The sequence below is a fragment of the Arachis duranensis genome, chromosome 9, assembly GCF_000817695.3.
Source record: "Arachis duranensis cultivar V14167 chromosome 9, aradu.V14167.gnm2.J7QH, whole genome shotgun sequence".
Taxonomy (NCBI): Eukaryota; Viridiplantae; Streptophyta; class Magnoliopsida; order Fabales; family Fabaceae; genus Arachis; species Arachis duranensis.
The window spans coordinates 107033934-107043747 of record NC_029780.3 but is presented as its reverse complement, the minus strand read 5'-3'; the positions used below and the strand labels follow the sequence as shown (position 1 = coordinate 107043747).

At 30.7% G+C, this 9814-nt stretch overlaps 1 pseudogene; it reads right to left on the bottom strand.

Annotated features, from left to right (window-relative positions):
- Positions 1-969: 969 nt before the first annotated feature.
- On the bottom strand, positions 970-7334 carry LOC107466772 (aspartic proteinase Asp1-like; annotated as a pseudogene).
- Positions 7335-9814: the final 2480 nt, after the last annotated feature.

Sequence of the window (9814 nt, the reverse complement as noted above, 5' to 3'; positions counted from 1 at the left end):
CATACATACCGAGTTATGTTTTCTGTGAAGAGAGTAGGTAGCTCTATAAACGCTCAGCCTAATAATCCAGAAATGGTATTCCACCCATCTGACTATAGAATCATAACCACAAATTTGGATGATCCAATGGTTATTTTTATACAATTGGAGAATTTGATTATACGCAAAGTCCTTCTACATCCCGGAAGCAGTGCCAACGTCTTTTATTATTCTATATTTCAAAATATGCAGCTAGGCGATCACATTTTACAACCTTCATCTGACGACTTGGTGGGTTTCTTATGTGAATGTTTCGTGTTTTAGGTCCTGTATGGTTAAAAACCACACTGGTGAGTATCTTTAACTAAAACTTTGGATATTCAATATTTTGTTGTCAATTACTATAGTCCTTATAATATTATACTTGGTCGTTCTTTTCTAAATAATTTTAGTGCTATTATCTCCACAATTTATCTTTATGTTAAGTTTTGTCTCCAGGATAATATCATTGCTATTATACATACCATAAAAAAGCTCGGCATTACTATAACGCAAGTTTTCTAGCACATAATTCTGTTGAATTATGTTCCTAAATATATGGATAGTATTGGATACTTTTTCTCAACATTGGTAAATCATTTTGCTAGTATGTGGAAGCAACAGTGAGTCTACATCTTGCATTAATGACATTCAAAATCTCACTACTTCAGCACTTTTCTCCATTAGTTAATCGTATTGGGGTTAGAACCTATCATCTATAATTTCATTAACATTACCTTATGCCACATCAAATATTGTACTAAGCATATAGATATGCTGTACTATGTGTAATCATATATTCTATCTTATTCACATGTGAACATCTTGTGCCAAATAACTCATTTATTTTTCTGTTGTACCATAAGTTATGGAACACCGGTCAGGAAAAGATACCAGAATCAGCGCATATAGGTGTGGAAAACCTTCTTTAACAAATATGAAGAGTTGGGCTTATAAGCTAAGCCTGTCACATTTGGCAGAAACCCATCCGATCTTCTTATTCTGGTTGTCATAAATCACGATTTTATCTTGTAGCGAGATGTTTATTGAGCACAAATTCAGAAAGAAGATGTATTACCATCAAGTTTTTAAATGAAAGGGGAAGAAAAATGAGATTGGCATCAAATTTTATACGGTTGATTTTCATTGAGCTTTACCCCCTATTATGTTAATATTTTCGAGACCTACTTCAGTGCCATCTAGAATCCCCAAGCATGCATTTCCATATTTCTGTAAAAAATGACAGAAAGTTAAGAGCATAATTTCTCTTGTTCTCTTCACTAGAGTGGTAGAAATGTTATCATAGTCTTAGAAGGTGCCAACAGTAACAATTAGATAAGATTCTGGTGGTAGCTGAAACTGCAAATTCTTTGCTTCTTGGAAGCTCAATGCTAGAGACTTGAAATAGCTCTTTACTTCACTTAGGGATTTAAAAGGCTTTGCACTCTTCCAACAAATTGGTAGTGAGTGATCATCAGTAGCTCTTCCAATTTTTGTCTCTTTAAATCATTAGTTACCTGCATTTCAAGTAAAAAAAGGAGGTCATAAGAGGGGATAAAATTTTTTATGTCTACAATATTTATTCTATCTTACCAAATCAACAACGGTTTCATAAGCTTCGGAATTCAAATATGTGTATAAGCTGCCACTATCAAAGATAAGTTCAAGATCCTTAATAGACGTACCATTTCCATTGAATAAAAGTTTGGCAGGCCCTGCACTGTAGTGTTTTCCAAAGAAATGGTTGTGTGAGCTTTTTCATTTACAGAAAAATTAAAAGTATTTCTTGACGAATTAAATAATATATATAAACTTCAACAAAAACTTACTCCAAAGAACCAGAAAACATGGGTATCCAACCAACTCCAGATGAGGGAATGAGATCATCTCCAAAGAATAGAAACCCTCCTCCTTACACACTTAAGCAGTGACCAACCACATCTCGAACCAAACCGAGAGCATGAAGTTGAGACAAAAAGCTTGCAATGTCCCTGCCAAGGCCAAGGACTCCTGTTGTCAATGGCGGAGAGTTAAGACCAAAATATTTCTGATCATATCCACACCTACCCATAAAAAAAGACTCTAAATAAATTTAGAAAGACAAATAACAACTTTGATGTAGTATCATTCACCAATGATACTCTTATTTGATATTGTCATAATTTGATAATTGACCATTATCAAAGCGGTAAACCAATGACACTAATCTATTAGCTCAAATATTAAATCTATATTTAGTAGTTGGGACAGGGCTTGAAAACATATTTAGTGCTGTAGGTAACATAAGATGTGTCAAGACAAAATTTTTCTCATTTTTTGTCCTTCTAAATTTTCTTTGTATTCCTATCTACCAAACACGGCCTAAGACTAATGCATAATGATTGTGCAACCAATATCACACATAAAGATAGAAAGAAGATACCCACCCAAAACCTATTCTTGGGCGTACCACAGAGCTATTCGTGTACGGCAAGGTAATGTAATCTGGAACTAACACGCCCAAAGAAGACCCTTGGTCAGCATACTCAACCTTATAGATGCATTGGTCCGACAGAACAGCACATTGATACTCATTTGATGAGTGAATTCAGCACACAATTCTTCATCACGTTGCACAAGGTTATTTTTGGACTTATACAATTGATCTGATGGCTAACCGCTTATTGTCCCAAATCTTTGGGGTTGCTTTTTTCAATAAACGTTGGTTACATTTCTTTATGTTATTTGTACCTGTAACTGGTTTATGGATGAGTGGTCTTGGAGTAGTCGGCCTGGCCTTGAACCTACGTGCCTATGACTTCGTTTCTCAAGAAATACGTGCAGTAGAAGATCCTAAATTTGAGACTTTCTACACCAAAAATATTCTTGTCTCTTATCCTTAGGAGGTCTTCCTCCACTAGCAGGTTTTTTCGGGACCCAAAGTTATGGAAATTGGGTGTGGGTATTTTGTTGAAATGGAATGGCCTTACCTTACTGTTTTCTTAAAAAAGAAACAAAAATTCTGACCAAAAGTGGGAATAGTTTGCGGATTTCTAACAACTAAAATGGCTGAAACCAATAAGATAGCAATTACGACCCAAGAAGTTATAAGTACTTGGGCATGCACTGGGAAATACAAAATTGCATGGATACGATCCTCGTTGTGCTCGTGATCAATTGGATGGTTTCAAGGTTATTTTTGGACTTATACAATTGATCTGATGGCTGCCAAAGACCGAAAGACAAGACAGAGACCAAATGAAAAGCTTGCAATGACGAAATGGTTGCTATTAATATTTCATAATGTTGCTTAAACGTATGTTTACCTTGGTGCAACCTTTACATGGTGCATCACACTGAACCCAAGTTAGGTCACTACCAAAGTCAAGGTCAAAATCGTATAATTTGGAAGGATAGCCGATGCTTAGGGATACTGTGTAATGCCTATAAAAAAAACAACATTAAAGAAAATATTTGGTAAGCAGTATAATTAAAACCTGATACTGAAAAAAATCACTTTAAAAAGTCAGTAAATATATTGAAGAATCAATTTGAAATTTTCTAAGCAAAATAAGAGGCTTATTTTAGAAAGCATGGGATTGAATAATATTTTAAAACAATTAGCATAGCTCCATCCAAAAAATAGAAATAGAAAAAATTATCCAAAAAAAATAGACCCATAAAAAATTTAAAGAAAAATATCATACTAAAATAGAATTTGAAGAAAAATCAACAATAAAAAAATTTGATTTTCTTTGAAGACAAAGATTAAAGGTTGAAAAAATTAAAGACACATGTTCAAAAGGATAGACATTCCCTTCAACCTGAGAAACAGCCGAAGAAGTATCAAAAGTTTTGAAATTTCGAAGTTGATTGGCTATTGAGAAGGTAACTCAAAAAATGACAGAAAATAACAGATAAAGCATAATTGTGTGTAAATTTATTATTTTCCAACTTTTGACACTCATCTTTAGAAAGAAAAGGAATTGCTTTACCGCTGAAGAATAGAGAAGAGAAAAAGACAATAACGAGTTTGAACTTTAAAGAAAAGATTTTTAATTTTAATAAAGCAAGTGATGGACCATGAAAATTATGATTTGAATAAGATAGGAAGGAAAAAAAAATAGCAAAAAAACAAAAAGACATTGAAGTAGAAGTAAACTATTAGAGTATTATTCTTTTCTTTAGGTTTTTTTTGTGTTATGTTCAGTCACCCAAAAAAATTACTGGCATGTCTTATTCGTTTTTTATTACGTTGTTAAATATGCTGCGTGTCTTTCATACATGGTAACAGAAAAAAATACACATTTAATTTTTTTTAAAAACAAAAAATATTTTATTTTATTAAAAAAAATATAGAAGATTATGTATTCTTTTAGGGATGCAAAGATAAAAATATAAGTAAAAACTGATCTTAAAAAGTGAAAATATTAGATAAAATAAGTATTTTTTCTTCTTTAACCGTTTTCTTAATTGTACCCATATTTTTAAAATTGAATTCAATTGTACTCTTGTCTTGTATACTTTATTCATTTTATACTTTTATCTCGTATTTATCTTTTAATATTAATATAATTTATTTTTATATTTAACAATATTAATTTTAAATATTTTTTTATTTTAAATTGTTTCTTTCACATTATATTTTCCAATATTATAAGCATTTTTTCTTCAATTAAATAAAAGAATGATTTATTATGAAAATAATTTATTTAATGAACAATTAATAATAAAGTACTAGTAAATAAAAATTAAAAAATAAAACAATTATAAAAAAATATTGATAAAAAATTGGTTTTTATCTTTTTAATTTTTTCTTTTAATTTTAATAATTTATTTATTGCTTTTTTATTTGTTACAAAAAAATTATGTTTAGCATACAAATTTTAATATTTTATTGAAAGTTCCTAATTTTTAGTATATTTTTATGTACTCTTGATGGATTTATTTTATTATTATCTATTTTATACATGTATATATCTTGCATCATTTAAATAAATAAAAATAAGTTTTTTTAATGAAAAAATTAACAACCAAACTAACCATTATATATAGCATAGGGAATCAATAATCAATTTTCATAGGTATTTATATTTTTTATATTTATGTAGTCAATGATTTTACTAATTTAAACTTGTATATGTCTGAACTACTTATATTTAGAATTTTTTTTATATAGTTTATAGTTGTTGAGATATATTTTTTATAAAATAAAATAGTATAACTTTCTAAAATATTATATGTTTTACATTATAAATAATCTTTTTTATTATGAAAGCAATTAATTATTCTAAGATAGCAGTTTATTTNTAATCCATCCTTAAAAATTCAAGTTACAAACACATTTTAAGGCGGGAGAGCATTTTATCTTGATGATGATAAAAAAAAAAGTTATTATTATATTGTGAATTGGATTAGAATGTATATCATGTAAATTTTATACATCATACATGAAAATAATCTAATAATATATACGAACATCTATATGTTTTTTTATTTATTTTATGAATGGAATTATTTGACTTTAGAAAAAAATTATATATCTTTCTAAAAATGTATGTGCTTTTTCTGGTTTCATTAAATATTTTTTGCGACTAGATATCCATCAAAATTCATCTTTTAATTAGCCTATCATCTATAAAAATTTAAAAAATTAATTATAATAATTACTTTTAGATATTATGTTTCAAATCTTCTCTCTAATATATTTAAATTTTAAAATCATATCTTCTTAAAGTTGGAATATTTAAATTTATTTTAAATCTAATAAAACAAAAATAATAAACCAAAATTAAATTAAAATAAAATTAAAATTAATTAAAATAATATTATCAAAATTAATCTTTTCGATTCTAAATGTGGTATATAATAATTATTTAACAAGAGTAATAACACAATTATTTTTGGATGTGCTTTGGATAAGATTTTAAAAACTGAATCAATTATTAAATCGTTCTAATTACTGATTCACTAATCCAACTGGTCTAACCATAATTTAATCGGAAAAATTGTTTTATGATAAAAATAATAAATAAATACTCTAAGACATAATTATAGTTTAATATAAACTTTAAAATACCTTCCAAATTTAAAACATTACATAAAAATTAAAATGTCATCAAGCAAATCTTATGACAGACAAGTCACTTATAATCTAGAAAATTATAGTACTATTCTTAACTGCCTCAACAAACTAAAGAATGTCGGACTCAACCTTTTCGACTGAATTAGCTTTTATTGCTGCAACATATAATGCAGAGGTATATTTTTCAGAACCACCAGACATAACCATGCTTGATTTTCTTGACAGTTCCCAAGTGAATGATAGGAAACTTGCCATACTTGAATCTAATGTTTTAAGTCACAACAAAATCATACTAAATAAATTCAAGTGCCTTGGAAAATCAATAATAGAATTCTACTTAGAATGAGACTAAATCAAGACATATAGAATCAAATCTCACATCAACAAAAGGCCCTGCTGATACTGTGAGTAAGCCAGATGCCTTCCAGCGGTCTCCCATAAATTGGGTCACTTCCTATAATGGTTGTGCTCTTAAATGTTGACCATTCATCCACCTGAATAGAAGACAAGGAATAAATTTAAGAAACCCTAACCAGATATTTATTATATATTTTTAGCAACAATGCTTTTTAGGAGTAAGAAATATATAACTCAAAATTTTTAATATAAATAAACTAACTAATAATGCATTCAACAACTATATGCATATAAAACGCCACGTATAATAGGAATTTGACATTCAGAACGTAAAATTAGCAACCATAAGTTTTCATCTCATCTCAAATTACAAAGAAAACAAAAACAAAAGTTACCGTAACTTCATGGAAACAAAAACAGCACCACTTTTGTTAACACGTTCAATAGTGAATTTTTCAACTGTTAGACCAAAAATAATATATATGCGTAACGACATGTTCAAATAAATTCCTGTTCGGTAAGCAATCAGTCTCAACTCTCAACAGCATACCGTCTTTATAGTGCAATAGTGGAATTAAAAACAAAAAACCACTAACCGAGTTGATTAAGGGTGAAAAATTCATTTTCAGTTCCATCACCCCAGCCTAATAATGCAAGGTAATTCACCATTGCTTCAAGTAGGTATCCCATCTCCCTGAACTGTGAGACAACAGGTATTAGAGTTTGGACTAATTATCCATGTAAGAGAAGCTTTACCAATACATATTGGGTGAAACATGATATATATAAAAAAATAATAAAACAAAGAGGGGGGAGGGGATAAAGTTAGACCGCAAATCATAACTTCTATGACAAATAAATTGTGTAAATGAAGAATCAACCTCACCTGACCCATTGATGTACACTATGTCGTTTTGATAATTTACTCCGATCAGGAGTCAAAATCAAGAAAAGATGTGCAAAATAAGGCATGAGAAAACCTAAAGCCTGCAAACACATTCATGAACAGTGACAAGAAAATCAGTTAATTAGAACAAGTAATGTCTCTAATAAAGCAACAAGGGGATTAGTAAGCGATATTGGTGTGTTGATATCTATCTTCCTCAGAGTAGTGATAATTCTCTTTAGGTTTCTGAAAATTGACATCAATCATAAATTCTCTCATTACCTGTTCTAAGGCAAAGAATCAGATACAGTGTTTTCGACAAATGAACTGTTGGGTTTTTTTTTGGTGAGATCCAAACCTAACATTTTAAAGGTATCTCTTTTTATTTATTGTAGCACAACCCCAATCAGATTTTTTGGAGTCTTTTGAGATTGTAACAGTGTAACCACAAAGTGAGATAGAAGAGGAAAAATAGAATTCCTGTTTTTATGCAAAACAGTAAATTTTAAATTGTAGTTTCTCATTGTTCACCGTTGGATCTCCTTAAAATTTGAACTGCATATTTTTCTCATATTGTTTTTCATTCTGAACGGTTGCGATGTTGATTGGAAGTCGGAAGTGGGAGAAATTGATTTCGCAATAGAGAAAATAGGTTTCCCATTTTTACACAGAGCAGCAATCTTTGAACAACAGTTTCTCATTTTTTCACCGTTGAATCGACGTGAAATTTGGACTGCAAATTCTTCTCATCTTGTTCTTGATTCTGAATGGTGAAGATTTTCATTGGAGGTCTTTAGAGGGAGTAATAGGCTTCGAACAGTAGCTCTATTTTTGGGTATTTTTCATCTTCTTGCTTCTCATTTGTAAGCTTTGGTACTTTGATATTTTGGCTGGTTATATGCACGTTTTTGTGCTTTATTTGAGACTCTCTTGTACCTCATTTGATTATAGTGAAGCTATTTTATTGGTCTGGATGACTCGTGGTTTTTACCTCTCACATTGAGGGGTTTTCCACGTTAAAATCTCGGTGTATTCTTATTATTGCTTTATTTGCTATATTTGCTTGTTCATAGTTGCTATCATATTGTGTTTTGAGTGCTTCCATATTGTTCTTGTGTTGAATATTTGTGTTGTTTTCGTTACTGGCTCTTTCATACTGGTATCAGAGCTTATTGGTATTTTTCTGGGCTTGTGATTATGTAAACAATGGAAGCTAATACTAATACTAGTAGGATGATTACTCTTAATGATCCTAATTATGATTTGTGAAAGTCAAAAATGGAAGATTTACTTTATGTCAAGAATTTTCATCAACCAATTTTTGGTACAGAGAAGCCTAATGATAAATCCGATGATGATTGGACTTTGTTGCATAGATAAGTTTGTGGATATATTATTGGAGAGTCACATGCTCAAACCCTTTGGATTAAGTTTGAACAGTTTTATGCTCAGAAAACTAGAATAACCAGATGTTTTTTATCAAGCAGTTGTTGGCTTTGAAATATACAAATGGGACATCAATGACAGATCACTTGAATAACTTCTGAATAATGAATCAGTTATCTTCCATGGGTATTGATGAGCGGATAATTTATACGCTTTTCGGCATTGTTTTTAGGTAGTTTTTAGTATGATCTAGTTACTTTTAGGGATGTTTTCATTAGTTTTTACGTTAAATTCACATTTCTGGACTTTACTATGAGTTTGTGTGTTTTTCTGTGATTTCAGGTAACTTCTGGTTGAAATTGAGGGACTTGAGCAAAACTCTGAAAAAGGCTGACAAAAGGACTGCTGATGCTGTTGGAATCTAACCTCCCTGCACTCGAAATGGATTTTCTGGAGCTACAGAACTCCAAATGGTGCGCTCTCAACGGCGTTGAAAAGTAGACATCCAGAGCTTTCCAGAAATATATAATAGTCCATACTTTATTCGGAAATTGACGACGTAACTTGGCGTTGAACGCCAAGTACATGCTGCTGTCTGGAGTTAAACGCCAGAAAAACGTCATGATCCGGAGTTGAACGCCCAAAACACGTTATAACTTGGAGTTCAACTCCAAGAAAAGCCTCAGCTCGTGGATAGATCAAGCTCAGCCCAAGCATACACCAAGTGGGCCCCGGAAGTAGATTTATGCATCAATTACTTACTCATGTAAACCCTAGGAGCTAGTTCATTATAAATAGAACATTTAACTATTGTATTAGATGTCTTTTTGACCACGTCTCATCTTTGGTCTCAGTTTTGTATTATTCTTCATCTTAGGAGGCCATTGAGCATGTTTCAGGGGGCTGGCCATTCGGCCATGCCTAAACCATTTACTTATGTATTTTCAACAGTGGAGTTTCTGCACACCATAGATTAAGGGTGTGGAGCTCTGCTGTACCTCAAGTTTCAATACAATTACTATTACTTTTATTCAAATCTCTCTTATTCTTATTCCAAGATATTCATTCGTACCCAAGAACATGATGAATGTGATGATAAGTAA